Below are 18,860 nucleotides of genomic sequence, written 5' to 3' on the forward strand. Positions count from 1 at the left end.
CTTGTATCTCCCTGAAATAAGTTCATGAGATGAAAACAAAGAAAAATTGACAAGTACCACGAAAAGATCTTGTATTCTAAGAAAAAATCTAAAGCGATGAAAGAAAAAACTTGCATCTCACTGAAATACATTCATTTGATGAAAACAAACAAAAATTGACAAGCACCACGAAAAGTTCTTGTATTTTAAGATAAAATGTTAAGCTATTAAAGAAAGAACTTCTATCTCACTGAAATATGTTCATTTGATGAAAACAAGCAAAAATTGACAAGAACCACGAAAAGTTCTTGCATTTCAAGATAAAAGCTTAAGCTATTAAAGAAAAAACTTCTATCTCACTGAAATATGTTCATTTGATGAAAACAAACAACAATTGACAAGAACCACGAAAAGTTCTTGTATTTTAAGATAAAATCTTAAGCTATTGAAGAAAAAACTTCTATCTCACTGAAATATGTTAATTTGATGAAAACAAACAAAAATTGACAAGCACCACGTAAAGTTCTTGTATTTTAAGATAAAATCTTAAGCTGTAAAGCAGAAAACGTCTATCTCACTGAAATAAGTTCATTTGATGACAACAAACAAAAATTGACAAGGCCCACGAAAAGTACTGGTATTTTAATATGAAATCTTAAGTATGAAAGAAAAAACTTCTATCTCACTGAAATATGTTCATTTGATGAAAACAAAAAAAATTGCCAAGAACCAAGAAAAGTTCTTGTATTTCAAGATAAAATCTTAAGCTATGAAGGAGAAAACTTCCATCTCACTGAAATAAGTTCATTTGATGAAAACAAACAAAAATTGACAAGCACCACGAAAAGTTTTTGTATTTTAATATAAAATCTTAAGCGACTAAAGAAAAAGTTTCTATCTCACTGAAATATGTTCATTTGATGAAAACAAACAAAAATTGACAAGAACCACGAAAAAATCTTGTATTCTAAGATAAAATCTTAAGCTATCAAAGAAAAAACTTCTATCTCACTGAAATACGTTCATTAGATGTAAATAAATAAAAATTGACAAGAACGACGAAATGTTCTTGTATTTTAAGATAAAATCTTAAGCTATGAAGGAGAAAACTTCCATCTCACTGAAATAAGTTAATTTGATGAAAATAAATAAAAATTGACAAGAACCACGAAAAGTTCTTGTATTTTAAGATACAATCTTAAACTATTAAAGAAAGAACTTCGATCTCACTGAAATACGTTTATTTGATAAAAACAATCAAAAATTGCCAAGAACAACGAAAAGTTCTTGTATTCTAAGATAAAATCTTGAGCGAACAAAGAAAAAAATTGTATCTCACTGAAATAAGTTCATGAGATGAAAACAAACAAAAATTGACAAGTACCACGAAAAGTTCTTGTATTCTAAGATAAAATCTTAAGCTATGAAAGAAAAAACTTGCATCTCACTGAAATACGTTCATTTGATGAAAACAAACAAAAATTGACAAGCACCACGAAAAGTTCTTGTATTTTAAGATAAAATGTTAAGCTATTAAAGAAAGAACTTCTATCTCACTGAAATATGTTCATTTGATGAAAACAAACAAAAATTGACAAGAACCACGAAAAGTTCTTGCATTTCAAGATAAAAGCTTAAGCTATTAAAGAAAAAAATTCTATCTCACTGAAATGCGTTCATTTGATGAAAACAAACAACAATTGACAAGAACCACGAAAAGTTCTTGTATTTTAAGATAAAATCTTCAGCTATTAAAGAAAAAACTTCCATCTCACTGAAATACGTTCATTTGATGAAAACAAACAAAAATTGACAAGACCACGAAAAGTTCTTGTATTCTAAGATAAAATCTTGAGCTATTAAAGAAAAAACTTCCATCTCACTGAAATACGTTCATTTGATGAAAACAAACAAAAATTGACAAGTACCACGTAAAGTTCTTGTATTTGAAGATAAAATCTTAAGCTGTAAAGCAGAAAACTTCTATCTCACTTAAATAAGTTCATTTGATGAAAACAAACAAAAATTGACAAGGACCACGAAAAGTACTTGTGTTTTATTATGAAATTTTAAGTATTAAAGAAAAAGCTTCGATCTCACCGAAATACGTTTATTTGATGAAAACAATCAAAAATTGCCAAGAACAACGAAAAGTTCTTGTATTCTAAGATAAAATCTTGAGCGAACAAAGAAAAAACTTGTATCTCCCTGAAATAAGTTCATGAGATGAAAACAAACAAAAATTGACAAGTACCACGAAAAGATCTTGTATTCTAAGAAAAAATCTAAAGCTATGAAAGAAAAAACTTGCATCTCACTGAAATACGTTCATTTGATGAAAACAAACAAAAATTGACAAGCACCACGAAAAGTTCTTGTATTTTAAGATAAAATGTTAAGCTATTAAAGAAAGAACTTCTATCTCACTGAAATATGTTCATTTGATGAAAACAAGCAAAAATTGACAAGAACCACGAAAAGTTCTTGCATTTCAAGATAAAATCTTAAGCTGTCAAGCAGAAAACTTCTATCTCACTGAAATAAGTTCATTTGATGAAAACAAACAAAAATTGACAAGGCCCACGAAAAGTACTTGTATTTTAATATGAAATCTTAAGTATGAAAGAAAAAACTTCTATCTCACTGAAATATGTTCATTTGATGAAAACAAACAAAAATTGCCAAGAACCAAGAAAAGTTCTTGTATTTCAAGATAAAATCTTAAGCTATGAAGGATAAAACTTCCATCTCACTGAAATAAGTTCATTTGATGAAAACAAACAAAAATTGACAAGGACCACGAAAAGTAATTGTATTTTAATATAAAATCTTAAGCGACTAAAGAAAAAGTTTCTATCTCACTGAAATATGTTCATTTGATGAAAACAAGCAAAAATTGACAAGAACCACGAAAAAATCTTGTACTCTAAGATAAAATCTTAAACTATCAAAGAAAAAACTTCTATCTCACTGAAATACGTTCATTAGATGAAAATAAATAAAAATTGACAAGAACGACGAAATGTTCTTGTATTTTAAGATAAAATCTTAAGCTATGAAGGAGAAAACTTCCATCTCACTGAAATAAGTTCATTTGATGAACATAAATAAAAATTGACAAGGACCACGAAAAGTAATTGTATTTTAATATAAAATCTTAAGCGACTAAAGAAAAAGTTTCTATCTCACTGAAATATGTTCATTTGATGAAAACAAACAAAAATTGACAAGAACCACGAAAAAATCTTGTATTCTAAATAAAATCTTAAGCTATCAAAGAAAAAACTTCTATCTCACTGAAATCCGTTCATTCGATGAAAATAACTAAAAATTGACAAGAACGACGAAATGTTCTTGTATTTTAAGATAAAATCTTAAGCTATGAAGGAGAAAACTTCCATCTGACTGAAATAAGTTAATTTGATGAAAATAAATAAAAATTGACAAGAACCACGAAAAGTTCTTGTATTTTAAGATACAATCTTAAGCTATTAAAGAAAAAACTTCAATCTCACTGAAATATGTTCATTTGATGAAAACAAACAAAAATTGACAAGGACCACGGAAACTTCTTGTATTCTAAGATAAAATCTAAAACTATTAAAGAAAGAACTTCGATCTCACTGAAATACGTTCATTTGATGAAAACAAACAACAATTGACAAGAACCACGAAAAGTTCTTGTATTTTAAGATAAAATCTTCAGCTATTAAAGAAAAAACTTCTGTCTCACTGAAATATGTTAATTTGATGAAAACAAACAAAAATTGACAAGCACCACGTAAAGTTCTTGTATTTTAAGATAAAATCTTAAGCTGTCAAGCAGAAAACTTCTATCTCACTGAAATAAGTTCATTTGATGAAAACAAACAAAAATTGACAAGGCCCACGAAAAGTACTTGTATTTTAATATGAAATCTTAAGTATGAAAGAAAAAACTTCTATCTCACTGAAATATGTTCATTTGATGAAAACAAACAAAAATTGCCAAGAACCAAGAAAAGTTCTTGTATTTCAAGATAAAATCTTAAGCTATGAAGGATAAAACTTCCATCTCACTGAAATAAGTTCATTTGATGAAAACAAACAAAAATTGACAAGGACCACGAAAAGTAATTGTATTTTAATATAAAATCTTAAGCGACTAAAGAAAAAGTTTCTATCTCACTGAAATATGTTCATTTGATGAAAACAAACAAAAATTGACAAGAACCACGAAAAAATCTTGTACTCTAAGATAAAATCTTAAACTATCAAAGAAAAAACTTCTATCTCACTGAAATACGTTCATTAGATGAAAATAAATAAAAATTGACAAGAACGACGAAATGTTCTTGTATTTTAAGATAAAATCTTAAGCTATGAAGGAGAAAACTTCCATCTCACTGAAATAAGTTAATTTGATGAAAATAAATAAAAATTGACAAGAACCACGAAAAGTTCTTGTATTTTAAGATACAATCTTAAGCTATTAAAGACAAAACTTCAATCTCACTGAAATATGTTCATTTGATGAAAACAAACAAAAATTGCCAATAGCCAAGAAAAGTTCTTGTATTTCAAGATAAAATCTTAAGCTATGAAGGAGAAAACTTCCATCTCACTGAAATAAGTTCATTTGATGAAAACAAACAAAAATTGACAAGCACCACGAAAAGTTTTTGTATTTTAAGATAAAATCTTAAGCTATGAAGGATAAAACTTCCATCTCACTGAAATAAGTTCATTTGATGAAAACAAACAAAAATTGACAAGGACCACGAAAAGTAATTGTATTTTAATATAAAATCTTAAGCGACTAAAGAAAAAGTTTCTATCTCACTGAAATATGTTCATTTGATGAAAACAAGCAAAAATTGACAAGAACCACGAAAAGTTCTTGCATTTCAAGATAAAAGCTTAAGCTATTAAAGAAAAAACTTCTACCTCACTGAAATACGTTCATTTGATGAAAACAAACAACAATTGACAAGAACCACGAAAAGTTCTTGTATTTTAAGATAAAATCTTCAGCTATTAAAGAAAAAACTTCTATCTCACTGAAATATGTTAATTTGATGAAAACAAACAAAAATTGACAAGCACCACGTAAAGTTCTTGTATTTTAAGATAAAATCTTAAGCTGTAAAGCAGAAAACTTCTATCTCACTGAAATAAGTTCATTTGATGACAACAAACAAAAATTGACAAGGCCCACGAAAAGTACTTGTATTTTAATATGAAATCTTAAGTATGAAACAAAAAACTTCTATCTCACCGAAATACGTTCATTTGATGAAAACAAACAACAATTGACAAGAACCACGAAAAGTTCTTGCATTTCAAGATAAAAGCTTAAGCTATTAAAGAAAAAACTTCTACCTCACTGAAATATGTTCATTTGATGAAAACAAACAAAAATTGCCAAGAACCAAGAAAAGTTCTTGTATTTCAAGATAAAATCTTAAGCTATGAAGGAGAAAACTTCCATCTCACTGAAATAAGTTCATTTGATGAAAACAAACAAAAATTGACAAGCACCACGAAAAGTTTTTGTATTTTAAGATAAAATCTTAAGCTATGAAGGATAAAACTTCCATCTCACTGAAATAAGTTAATTTGATGAAAATAAATAAAAATTGACAAGGACCACGAAACGTACTTGTGTTTTATTATGAAATTTTAAGTATTAAAGAAAAAACTTCTATCTCACCGAAATACGTTTATTTGATGAAAACAATCAAAAATTGCCAAGAACAACGAAAAGTTCTTGTATTCTAAGATAAAATCTTGAGCGAACAAAGAAAAAACTTGTATCTCCCTGAAATAAGTTCATGAGATGAAAACAAACAAAAATTGACAAGTACCACGAAAAGATCTTGTATTCTAAGAAAAAATCTAAAGCTATGAAAGAAAAAACTTGCATCTCACTGAAATACGTTCATTTGATGAAAACAAACAAAAATTGACAAGCACCACGAAAAGTTCTTGTATTTTAAGATAAAATGTTAAGCTATTAAAGAAAGAACTTCTATCTCACTGAAATATGTTCATTTGATGAAAACAAGCAAAAATTGACAAGAACCACGAAAAGTTCTTGCATTTCAAGATAAAAGCTTAAGCTATTAAAGAAAAAACTTCTATCTCACTGAAATATGTTCATTTGATGAAAACAAACAAAAATTGCCAAGAACCAAGAAAAGTTCTTGTATTTCAAGATAAAATCTTAAGCTATGAAGGAGAAAACTTCCATCTCACTGAAATAAGTTCATTTGATGAAAACAAACAAAAATTGACAAGCACCACGAAAAGTTTTTGTATTTTAAGATAAAATCTTAAGCTATGAAGGATAAAACTTCCATCTCACTGAAATAAGTTCATTTGATGAAAACAAACAAAAATTGACAAGGACCACGAAAAGTAATTGTATTTTAATATAAAATCTTAAGCGACTAAAGAAAAAGTTTCTATCTCACTGAAATATGTTCATTTGATGAAAACAAACAAAAATTGACAAGAACCACGAAAAAATCTTGTATTCTAAGATAAAATCTTAAGCTGTCAAAGAAAAAACTTCTATCTCACTGAAATACGTTCATTAGATGAAAATAAATAAAAATTGACAAGAACGACGAAATGTTCTTGTATTTTAAGATAAAATCTTAAGCTATGAAGGAGAAAACTTCCATCTCACTGAAATAAGTTAATTTGATGAAAATAAATAAAAATTGACAAGAACCACGAAAAGTTCTTGTATTTTAAGATACAATCTTAAACTATTAAAGAAAGAACTTCGATCTCACTGAAATACGTTTATTTGATAAAAACAATCAAAAATTGCCAAGAACAACGAAAAGTTCTTGTATTCTAAGATAAAATCTTGAGCGAACAAAGAAAAAAATTGTATCTCACTGAAATAAGTTCATGAGATGAAAACAAACAAAAATTGACAAGTACCACGAAAAGTTCTTGTATTCTAAGATAAAATCTTAAGCTATGATAGAAAAAACTTGCATCTCACTGAAATACGTTCATTTGATGAAAACAAACAAAAATTGACAAGCACCACGAAAAGTTCTTGTATTTTAAGATAAAATGTTAAGCTATTAAAGAAAGAACTTCTATCTCACTGAAATATGTTCATTTGATGAAAACAAACAAAAATTGACAAGAACCACGAAAAGTTCTTGCATTTCAAGATAAAAGCTTAAGCTATTAAAGAAAAAACTTCTATCTCACTGAAATGCGTTCATTTGATGAAAACAAACAACAATTGACAAGAACCACGAAAAGTTCTTGTATTTTAAGATAAAATCTTCAGCTATTAAAGAAAAAACTTCCATCTCACTGAAATACGTTCATTTGATGAAAACAAACAAAAATTGACAAGTACCACGTAAAGTTCTTGTATTTGAAGATAAAATCTTAAGCTGTAAAGCAGAAAACTTCTATCTCACTTAAATAAGTTCATTTGATGAAAACAAACAAAAATTGACAAGGACCACGAAAAGTACTTGTGTTTTATTATGAAATTTTAAGTATTAAAGAAAAAACTTCTATCTCACCGAAATACGTTTATTTGATGAAAACAATCAAAAATTGCCAAGAACAACGAAAAGTTCTTGTATTCTAAGATAAAATCTTGAGCGAACAAAGAAAAAACTTGTATCTCCCTGAAATAAGTTCATGAGATGAAAACAAACAAAAATTGACAAGTACCACGAAAAGATCTTGTATTCTAAGATAAAATCTAAAGCTATGAAAGAAAAAACTTGCATCTCACTGAAATACGTTCATTTGATGAAAACAAACAAAAATTGACAAGCACCACGAAAAGTTCTTGTATTTTAAGATAAAATGTTAAGCTATTAAAGAAAGAACTTCTATCTCACTGAAATATGTTCATTTGATGAAAACAAGCAAAAATTGACAAGAACCACGAAAAGTTCTTGCATTTCAAGATAAAAGCTTAAGCTATTAAAGAAAAAACTTCTATCTCACTGAAATATGTTCATTTGATGAAAACAAACAAAAATTGCCAAGAACCAAGAAAAGTTCTTGTATTTCAAGATAAAATCTTAAGCTATCAAAGAAAAAACTTCTATCTCACTGAAATACGTTCATTCGATGAAAATAACTAAAAATTGACAAGAACGACGAAATGTTCTTGTATTTTAAGATAAAATCTTAAGCTATGAAGGAGAAAACTTCCATCTCACTGAAATAAGTTAATTTGATGAAAATAAATAAAAATTGACATGAACCACGAAAAGTTCTTGTATTTTAAGATACAATCTTAAGCTATTAAAGAAAAAACTTCAATCTCACTGAAATATGTTCATTTGATGAAAACAAACAAAAATTGACAAGGACCACGGAATCTTCTTGTATTCTAAGATAAAATCTTAAACTATTAAAGAAAGAACTTCGATCTCACTGAAATACGTTTATTTGATAAAAACAATCAAAAATTGCCAAGAACAACGAAAAGTTCTTGTATTCTAAGATAAAATCTTGAGCGAACAAAGAAAAAAATTGTATCTCACTGAAATAAGTTCATGAGATGAAAACAAACAAAAATTGACAAGTACCACGAAAAGTTCTTGTATTCTAAGATAAAATCTTAAGCTATGAAAGAAAAAACTTGCATCTCACTGAAATACGTTCATTTGATGAAAACAAACAAAAATTGACAAGCACCACGAAAAGTTCTTGTATTTTAAGATAAAATGTTAAGCTATTAAAGAAAGAACTTCTATCTCACTGAAATATGTTCATTTGATGAAAACAAACAAAAATTGACAAGAACCACGAAAAGTTCTTGCATTTCAAGATAAAAGCTTAAGCTATTAAAGAAAAAACTTCTATCTCACTGAAATACGTTCATTTGATGAAAACAAACAACAATTGACAAGAACCACGAAAAGTTCTTGTATTTTAAGATAAAATCTTCAGCTATTAAAGAAAAAACTTCTATCTCACTGAAATATGTTAATTTGATGAAAACAAACAAAAATTGACAAGCACCACGTAAAGTTCTTGTATTTTAAGATAAAATCTTAAGCTGTCAAGCAGAAAACTTCTATCTCACTGAAATAAGTTCATTTGATGAAAACAAACAAAAATTGACAAGCACCACGAAAAGTTCTTGTATTTTAAGATAAAATCTTAAGCTGTGAAGGAGAAAACTTCCATCTCACTGAAATAAGTTCATTTGATGAAAACAAACAAAAATTGACAAGGACCACGAAAAGTTCTTGTATTCTAAGATAAAATCTTGAGCTGTTAAAGAAAAAGTTTCTATCTCACTGAAATATGTTCATTTGATGAAAACAAACAAAAATTGACAAGAACCACGAAAAAATCTTGTATTCTAAGATAAAATCTTAAGCTATCAAAGAAAAAACTTCTATCTCACTGAAATACGTTCATTAGATGTAAATAAATAAAAATTGACAAGAACCACGAAAAGTTCTTGTATTTTAAGATAAAATCTTAAGCTATGAAGGAGAAAACTTCCATCTCACTGAAATAAGTTAATTTGATGAAAATAAATAAAAATTGACAAGAACCACGAAAAGTTCTTGTATTTTAAGATACAATCTTGAGCTATTAAAGAAAAAACTTCAATCTCACTGAAATATGTTCATTTGATGAAAACAAACAAAAATTGCCAAGAACCACGAAAAGTTCTTGTATTTCAAGATAAAATCTTAAGCCATCAAAGATAAAACTTGAATCTCACTGAAATAAGTTCATGAGATGAAAACAAACAAAAATTGACAAGCAGCACGAAAACTTCTTGTATTTTAAGATAAAATCTTAAGCTATTAAAGAAAGAACTTCTATCTCACTGAAATATGTTCATTTGATGAAAACAAACAAAAATTGACAAGAACCACGAATAGTTCTTGCATTTCAAGATAAAAGCTTAAGCTGTTAAAGAAAAAACTTCTATCTCACTGAAATACGTTCATTTGATGAAAACAAACAAAAATTGACAAGCACCACGTCAAGTTCTTGTATTTTAAGATAAAATCTTAAGCTGTGAAGCAGAAAACTTCTATCTCACTGAAATAAGTTCATTTGATGAAAACAAACAAAAATTGACAAGGACCACGAAAAGTACTTGTATTTTAATATGAAATCTTAAGTATTAAAGAAAAAATTTCTATCTCACTGAAATATGTTCATTTGATGAAAACAAACAAAAATTGCCAAGAACCACGAAAAGTTCTTGTGTTTCAAGATAAAATCTTAAGCTATGAAGGAGAAAACTTCCATCTCACTGAAATAAGTTCATTTGATGAAAACAAATAAAAATTGACAAGGACCACGAAAAGTTCTTGTATTTTAAGATAAAATCTTAAGCTGTGAAGCAGAAAACTTCTATCTCACTGAAATAAGTTCATTTGATGAAAACAAACAAAAATTGACAAGGACCACGAAAAGTACTTGTATTTTAATATGAAATCTTAAGTATTAAAGAAAAAACTTCTATCTCACTGAAATATGTTCATTTGATGAAAACAAACAAAAATTGCCAAGAACCACGAAAAGTTCTTGTATTTCAACATAAAATCTTAAGCCATCAAAGATAAAACATGAATCTCACTGAAATAAGTTCATGAGATGAAAACAAACAAAAATTGACAAGCAGCACGAAAACTTCTTGTATTTTAAGATAAAATCTTAAGCTATTAAAGAAAGAACTTCTATCTCACTGAAATATGTTCATTTGATGAAAACAAACAAAAATTGACAAGGACCACGAAAAGTACTTGTATTTTAATATGAAATCTTAAGTATTAAAGAAAAAACTTCTATCTCACTGAAATATGTTCATTTGATGAAAACAAACAAAAATTGCCAAGAACCACGAAAAGTTCTTGTATTTCAAGATAAAATCTTAAGCCATCAAAGATAAAACTTGAATCTCACTGAAATAAGTTCATGAGATGAAAACAAACAAAAATTGACAAGCAGCACGAAAACTTCTTGTATTTTAAGATAAAATCTTAAGCTATTAAAGAAAGAACTTCTATCTCACTGAAATATGTTCATTTGATGAAAACAAACAAAAATTGACAAGGACCACGAAAAGTACTTGTATTCTAAGATAAAATCTTGAGCGAACAAAGAAAAAAATTGTATCTCACTGAAATAAGTTCATGGGATGAAAACAAACAAAAATTGACAAGTACCACGAAAAGTTCTTGTATTCTAAGATAAAATCTTAAGCTATGAAAGAAAAAACTTGCATCTCACTGAAATACGTTCATTTGATGAAAACAAACAAAAATTGACAAGCACCACGAAAAGTTCTTGCATTTCAAGATAAAAGCTTAAGCTATTAAAGAAAAAACTTCTATCTCACTGAAATACGTTCATTTGATGAAAACAAACAACAATTGACAAGAACCACGAAAAGTTCTTGTATTTTAAGATAAAATCTTAAGCTATTAAAGAAAAAACTTCTATCTCACTGAAATATGTTAATTTGATGAAAACAAACAAAAATTGACAAGCACCACGTAAAGTTCTTGTATTTTAAGATAAAATCTTAAGCTGTAAAGCAGAAAACTTCTATCTCACTGAAATAAGTTCATTTGATGAAAACAAACAAAAATTGACAAGGCCCACGAAAAGTACTTGTATTTTAATATGAAATCTTAAGTATGAAAGAAAAAACTTCTATCTCACTGAAATATGTTCATTTGATGAAAACAAACAAAAATTGCCAAGAACCAAGAAAAGTTCTTGTATTTCAAGATAAAATCTTAAGCTATGAAGGAGAAAACTTCCATCTCACTGAAATATGTTCATTTGATGAAAACAAACAAAAATTGCCAAGAACCACGAAAAGTTCTTGTGTTTCAAGATAAAATCTTAAGCTATGAAGGAGAAAACTTCCATCTCACTGAAATAAGTTCATTTGATGAAAACAAATAAAAATTGACAAGGACCACGAAAAGTTCTTGTATTTTAAGATAAAATCTTAAGCTGTGAAGCAGAAAACTTCTATCTCACTGAAATAAGTTCATTTGATGAAAACAAACAAAAATTGACAAGGACCACGAAAAGTACTTGTATTTTAATAAGAAATCTTAAGTATTAAAGAAAAAACTTCTATCTCACTGAAATATGTTCATTTGATGAAAACAAACAAAAATTGCCAAGAACCACGAAAAGTTCTTGTATTTCAACATAAAATCTTAAGCCATCAAAGATAAAACATGAATCTCACTGAAATAAGTTCATGAGATGAAAACAAACAAAAATTGACAAGCAGCACGAAAACTTCTTGTATTTTAAGATAAAATCTTAAGCTATTAAAGAAAGAACTTCTATCTCACTGAAATATGTTCATTTGATGAAAACAAACAAAAATTGACAAGGACCACGAAAAGTACTTGTATTTTAATATGAAATCTTAAGTATTAAAGAAAAAACTTCTATCTCACTGAAATATGTTCATTTGATGAAAACAAACAAAAATTGCCAAGAACCACGAAAAGTTCTTGTATTTTAAGATAAAATCTTAAGCTGTGAAGCAGAAAACTTCTATCTCACTGAAATAAGTTCATTTGATGAAAACAAACAAAAATTGACAAGCACCACGAAAACTTCTTGTATTTTAAGATAAAATCTTAAGCTATTAAAGAAAGAACTTCTATCTAACTGAAATACGTTCATTTGATGAAAACAAACAAAAATTGACAAGGACCACGAAAAGTTCTTGTATTCTAAGATAAAATCTTAAGTATTAAAGAAAAAACTTCTATCTCACTGAAATATGTTCATTTGATGAAAACAAACAAAAATTGCCAAGAACCACGAAAAGTTCTTGTATTTTAAGATAAAATCTTAAGCTGTGAAGCAGAAAACTTCTATCTCACTGAAATAAGTTCATTTGATGAAAACAAACAAAAATTGACAAGGACCACGAAAAGTACTTGTATTTTAATATGAAATCTTAAGTATTAAAGAAAAAACTTCTATCTCACTGAAATATGTTCATTTGATGAAAACAAACAAAAATTGACAAGCAGCACGAAAACTTCTTGTATTTTAAGATAAAATCTTAAGCTATTAAAGAAAGAACTTCTATCTCACTGAAATATGTTCATTTGATGAAAACAAACAAAAATTGACAAGAACCACGAATAGTTCTTGCATTTCAAGATAAAAACTTAAGCTATTAAAGAAAAAACTTCTATCTCACTGAAATACGTTCATTTGATGAAAACAAACAACAATTGACAAGAACCACGAAAAGTTCTTGTATTTTAAGATAAAATCTTAAGCTGTGAAGCAGAAAACTTCTATCTCACTGAAATAAGTTCATTTGATGAAAACAAACAAAAATTGACAAGGACCACGAAAAGTACTTGTATTTTAATATGAAATCTTAAGTATTAAAGAAAAAACTTCTATCTCACTGAAATATGTTCATTTGATGAAAACAAACAAAAATTGCCAAGAACCACGAAAAGTTCTTGTGTTTCAAGATAAAATCTTAAGCTATGAAGGAGAAAACTTCCATCTCACTGAAATAAGTTCATTTGATGAAAACAAACAAAAATTGACAAGGACCACGAAAAGTTCTTGTATTTTAAGATAAAATCTTAAGCTATGAAGGAGAAAACTTCTATCTCACTGAAATAAGTTCATTTGATGAAAACAAACAAAAATTGACAAGGACCACGAAAAGTACTTGTATTTTAATATGAAATCTTAAGTATTAAAGAAAAAACTTCTATCTCACTGAAATATGTTCATTTGATGAAAACAAACAAAAATTGCCAAGAACCACGAAAAGTTCTTGTATTTCAAGATAAAATCTTAAGCCATCAAAGATAAAACTTGAATCTCACTGAAATAAGTTCATGAGATGAAAACAAACAAAAATTGACAAGCAGCACGAAAACTTCTTGTATTTTAAGATAAAATCTTAAGCTATTAAAGAAAGAACTTCTATCTCACTGAAATATGTTCATTTGATGAAAACAAACAAAAATTGACAAGGACCACGAAAAGTACTTGTATTCTAAGATAAAATCTTGAGCGAACAAAGAAAAAAATTGTATCTCACTGAAATAAGTTCATGAGATGAAAACAAACAAAAATTGACAAGTACCACGAAAAGTTCTTGTATTCTAAGATAAAATCTTAAGCTATGAAAGAAAAAACTTGCATCTCACTGAAATACGTTCATTTGATGAAAACAAACACAAATTGACAAGCACCACGAAAAGTTCTTGTATTTTAAGATAAAATCTTAAGCTATGAAGGAGAAAACTTCCATCTCACTGAAATAAGTTCATTTGATGAAAACAAACAAAAATTGACAAGAACCACGAAAAGTTCTTGTATTTTAAGATAAAATCTTAAGCTATTAAAGAAAAAACTTCTATCTCACTGAAATATGTTAATTTGATGAAAACAAACAAAAATTGACAAGCACCACGTAAAGTTCTTGTATTTTAAGATAAAATCTTAAGCTGTAAAGCAGAAAACTTCTATCTCACTGAAATAAGTTCATTTGATGAAAACAAACAAAAATTGACAAGGCCCACGAAAAGTACTTGTATTTTAATATGAAATCTTAAGTATGAAAGAAAAAACTTCTATCTCACTGAAATATGTTCATTTGATGAAAACAAACAAAAATTGCCAAGAACCAAGAAAAGTTCTTGTATTTCAAGATAAAATCTTAAGCTATGAAGGAGAAAACTTCCATCTCACTGAAATATGTTCATTTGATGAAAACAAACAAAAATTGCCAAGAACCACGAAAAGTTCTTGTGTTTCAAGATAAAATCTTAAGCTATGAAGGAGAAAACTTCCATCTCACTGAAATAAGTTCATTTGATGAAAACAAATAAAAATTGACAAGGACCACGAAAAGTTCTTGTATTTTAAGATAAAATCTTAAGCTGTGAAGCAGAAAACTTCTATCTCACTGAAATAAGTTCATTTGATGAAAACAAACAAAAATTGACAAGGACCACGAAAAGTACTTGTATTTTAATAAGAAATCTTAAGTATTAAAGAAAAAACTTCTATCTCACTGAAATATGTTCATTTGATGAAAACAAACAAAAATTGCCAAGAACCACGAAAAGTTCTTGTATTTCAACATAAAATCTTAAGCCATCAAAGATAAAACATGAATCTCACTGAAATAAGTTCATGAGATGAAAACAAACAAAAATTGACAAGCAGCACGAAAACTTCTTGTATTTTAAGATAAAATCTTAAGCTATTAAAGAAAGAACTTCTATCTCACTGAAATATGTTCATTTGATGAAAACAAACAAAAATTGACAAGGACCACGAAAAGTACTTGTATTTTAATATGAAATCTTAAGTATTAAAGAAAAAACTTCTATCTCACTGAAATATGTTCATTTGATGAAAACAAACAAAAATTGCCAAGAACCACGAAAAGTTCTTGTATTTTAAGATAAAATCTTAAGCTGTGAAGCAGAAAACTTCTATCTCACTGAAATAAGTTCATTTGATGAAAACAAACAAAAATTGACAAGCACCACGAAAACTTCTTGTATTTTAAGATAAAATCTTAAGCTATTAAAGAAAGAACTTCTATCTAACTGAAATACGTTCATTTGATGAAAACAAACAAAAATTGACAAGGACCACGAAAAGTTCTTGTATTCTAAGATAAAATCTTAAGTATTAAAGAAAAAACTTCTATCTCACTGAAATATGTTCATTTGATGAAAACAAACAAAAATTGCCAAGAACCACGAAAAGTTCTTGTATTTTAAGATAAAATCTTAAGCTGTGAAGCAGAAAACTTCTATCTCACTGAAATAAGTTCATTTGATGAAAACAAACAAAAATTGACAAGGACCACGAAAAGTACTTGTATTTTAATATGAAATCTTAAGTATTAAAGAAAAAACTTCTATCTCACTGAAATATGTTCATTTGATGAAAACAAACAAAAATTGACAAGCAGCACGAAAACTTCTTGTATTTTAAGATAAAATCTTAAGCTATTAAAGAAAGAACTTCTATCTCACTGAAATATGTTCATTTGATGAAAACAAACAAAAATTGACAAGAACCACGAATAGTTCTTGCATTTCAAGATAAAAGCTTAAGCTATTAAAGAAAAAACTTCTATCTCACTGAAATACGTTCATTTGATGAAAACAAACAACAATTGACAAGAACCACGAAAAGTTCTTGTATTTTAAGATAAAATCTTAAGCTGTGAAGCAGAAAACTTCTATCTCACTGAAATAAGTTCATTTGATGAAAACAAACAAAAATTGACAAGGACCACGAAAAGTACTTGTATTTTAATATGAAATCTTAAGTATTAAAGAAAAAACTTCTATCTCACTGAAATATGTTCATTTGATGAAAACAAACAAAAATTGCCAAGAACCACGAAAAGTTCTTGTGTTTCAAGATAAAATCTTAAGCTATGAAGGAGAAAACTTCCATCTCACTGAAATAAGTTCATTTGATGAAAACAAACAAAAATTGACAAGGACCACGAAAAGTTCTTGTATTTTAAGATAAAATCTTAAGCTATGAAGGAGAAAACTTCTATCTCACTGAAATAAGTTCATTTGACGAAAACAAACAAAAATTGACAAGGACCACGAAAAGTACTTGTATTTTAATATGAAATCTTAAGTATTAAAGAAAAAACTTCTATCTCACTGAAATATGTTCATTTGATGAAAACAAACAAAAATTGCCAAGAACCACGAAAAGTTCTTGTATTTCAAGATAAAATCTTAAGCCATCAAAGATAAAACTTGAATCTCACTGAAATAAGTTCATGAGATGAAAACAAACAAAAATTGACAAGCAGCACGAAAACTTCTTGTATTTTAAGATAAAATCTTAAGCTATTAAAGAAAGAACTTCTATCTCACTGAAATATGTTCATTTGATGAAAACAAACAAAAATTGACAAGAACCACGAAAGGTTCTTGCATTTCAAGATAAAAGCTTAAGCTATTAAAGAAAAAACTTCTATCTCACTGAAATACGTTCATTTGATGAAAACAAACAACAATTGACAAGAACCACGAAAAGTTCTTGTATTTTAAGATAAAATCTTAAGCTATTAAAGAAAAAACTTCAATCTCACTGAAATATGTTCATTTGATGAAAACAAACAAAAATTGACAAGCACCACGTAAAGTTCTTGTATTTTAAGATAAAATCTTAAGCTGTGAAGCAGAAAACTTCTATCTCACTGAAATAAGTTCATTTGATGAAAACAAACAAAAATTGACAAGGACCACGAAAAGTACTTGTATTTTAATATGAAATCTTAAGTATTAAAGAAAAAACTTCTATCTCACTGAAATATGTTCATTTGATGAAAACAAACAAAAATTGCCAAGAACCACGAAAAGTTCATGTGTTTCAAGATAAAATCTTAAACTATGAAGGAGAAAACTTCCATCTCACTGAAATAAGTTCATTTGATGAAAACAAACAAAAATTGACAAGGACCACGAAAAGTACTTGTATTTTAATATGAAATCTTAAGTATTAAAGAAAAAACTTCTATCTCACTGAAATACGTTCATTTGATGAAAACAAACAAAAATTGACAAGGACCACGAAAAGTTCTTGTATTCTAAGATAAAATCTTAAGCTATTAAAGAAAAAACTTCTATCTCACTGAAATATGTTCATTTGATGAAAACAAACAAAAATTGACAAGAACCACGAAGAGTTCTTGCATTTCAAGATAAAAGCTTAAGCTGTTAAAGAAAAAACTTCTATCTCACTGAAATACGTTCATTTGATGAAAACAAACAAAAATTGACAAGCACCACGTAAAGTTCTTGTATTTTAAGATAAAATCTTAAGCTGTGAAGCAGAAAACTTCTATCTCACTGAAATAAGTTCATTTGATGAAAACAAACAAAAATTGACAAGGACCACGAAAAGTACTTGTATTTTAATATGAAATCTTAAGTATTAAAGAAAAAACTTCCATCTCACTGAAATATGTTCATTTGATGAAAACAAACAAAAATTGCCAAGAACCACGAAAAGTTCTTGTGTTTCAAGATAACATCTTAAGCTATGAAGGAGAAAACTTCCATCTCACTGAAATAAGTTCATTTGATGAAAACAAACAAAAATTGACAAGGACCACGAAAAGTACTTGTATTTTAATATGAAATCTTAAGTATTAAAGAAAAAACTTCTATCTCACTGAAATATGTTCATTTGATGAAAACAAACAAAAATTGCCAAGAACCACGAAAAGTTCTTGTGTTTCAAGATAAAATCTTAAGCTATGAAGGAGAAAACTTCCATCTCACTGAAATAAGTTCATTTGATGAAAACAAACAAAAATTGACAAGGACCACGAAAAGTTCTTGTATTTTAAGATAAAATCTTAAGCTGTGTAGCAGAAAACTTCTATCTCACTGAAATAAGTTCATTTGATGAAAACAAACAAAAATTGACAAGCACCACGAAAAGTACTTGTATTTTAATATGAAATCTTAAGTATTAAAGAAAAAACTTCTATCTCACTGAAATATGTTCATTTGATGAAAACAAACAAAAATTGCCAAGAACCACGAAAAGTTCTTGTATTTCAAGATAAAATCTTAAGCCATCAAAGATAAAACTTGAATCTCACTGAAATAAGTTCATGAGATGAAAACAAACAAAAATTGACAAGCAGCACGAAAACTTCTTGTATTTTAAGATAAAATCTTAAGCTATTAAAGAAAGAACTTCTATCTCACTGAAATATGTTCATTTGATGAAAACAAACAAAAATTGACAAGGACCACGAAAAGTACTTGTATTTTAATATGAAATCTTAAGTATTAAAGAAAAAACTTCTATCTCACTGAAATATGTTCATTTGATGAAAA

The sequence above is a fragment of the Heptranchias perlo genome, chromosome 8 (assembly GCF_035084215.1).
Source record: "Heptranchias perlo isolate sHepPer1 chromosome 8, sHepPer1.hap1, whole genome shotgun sequence".
In the NCBI taxonomy this organism is placed as follows: Eukaryota; Metazoa; Chordata; class Chondrichthyes; order Hexanchiformes; family Hexanchidae; genus Heptranchias; species Heptranchias perlo.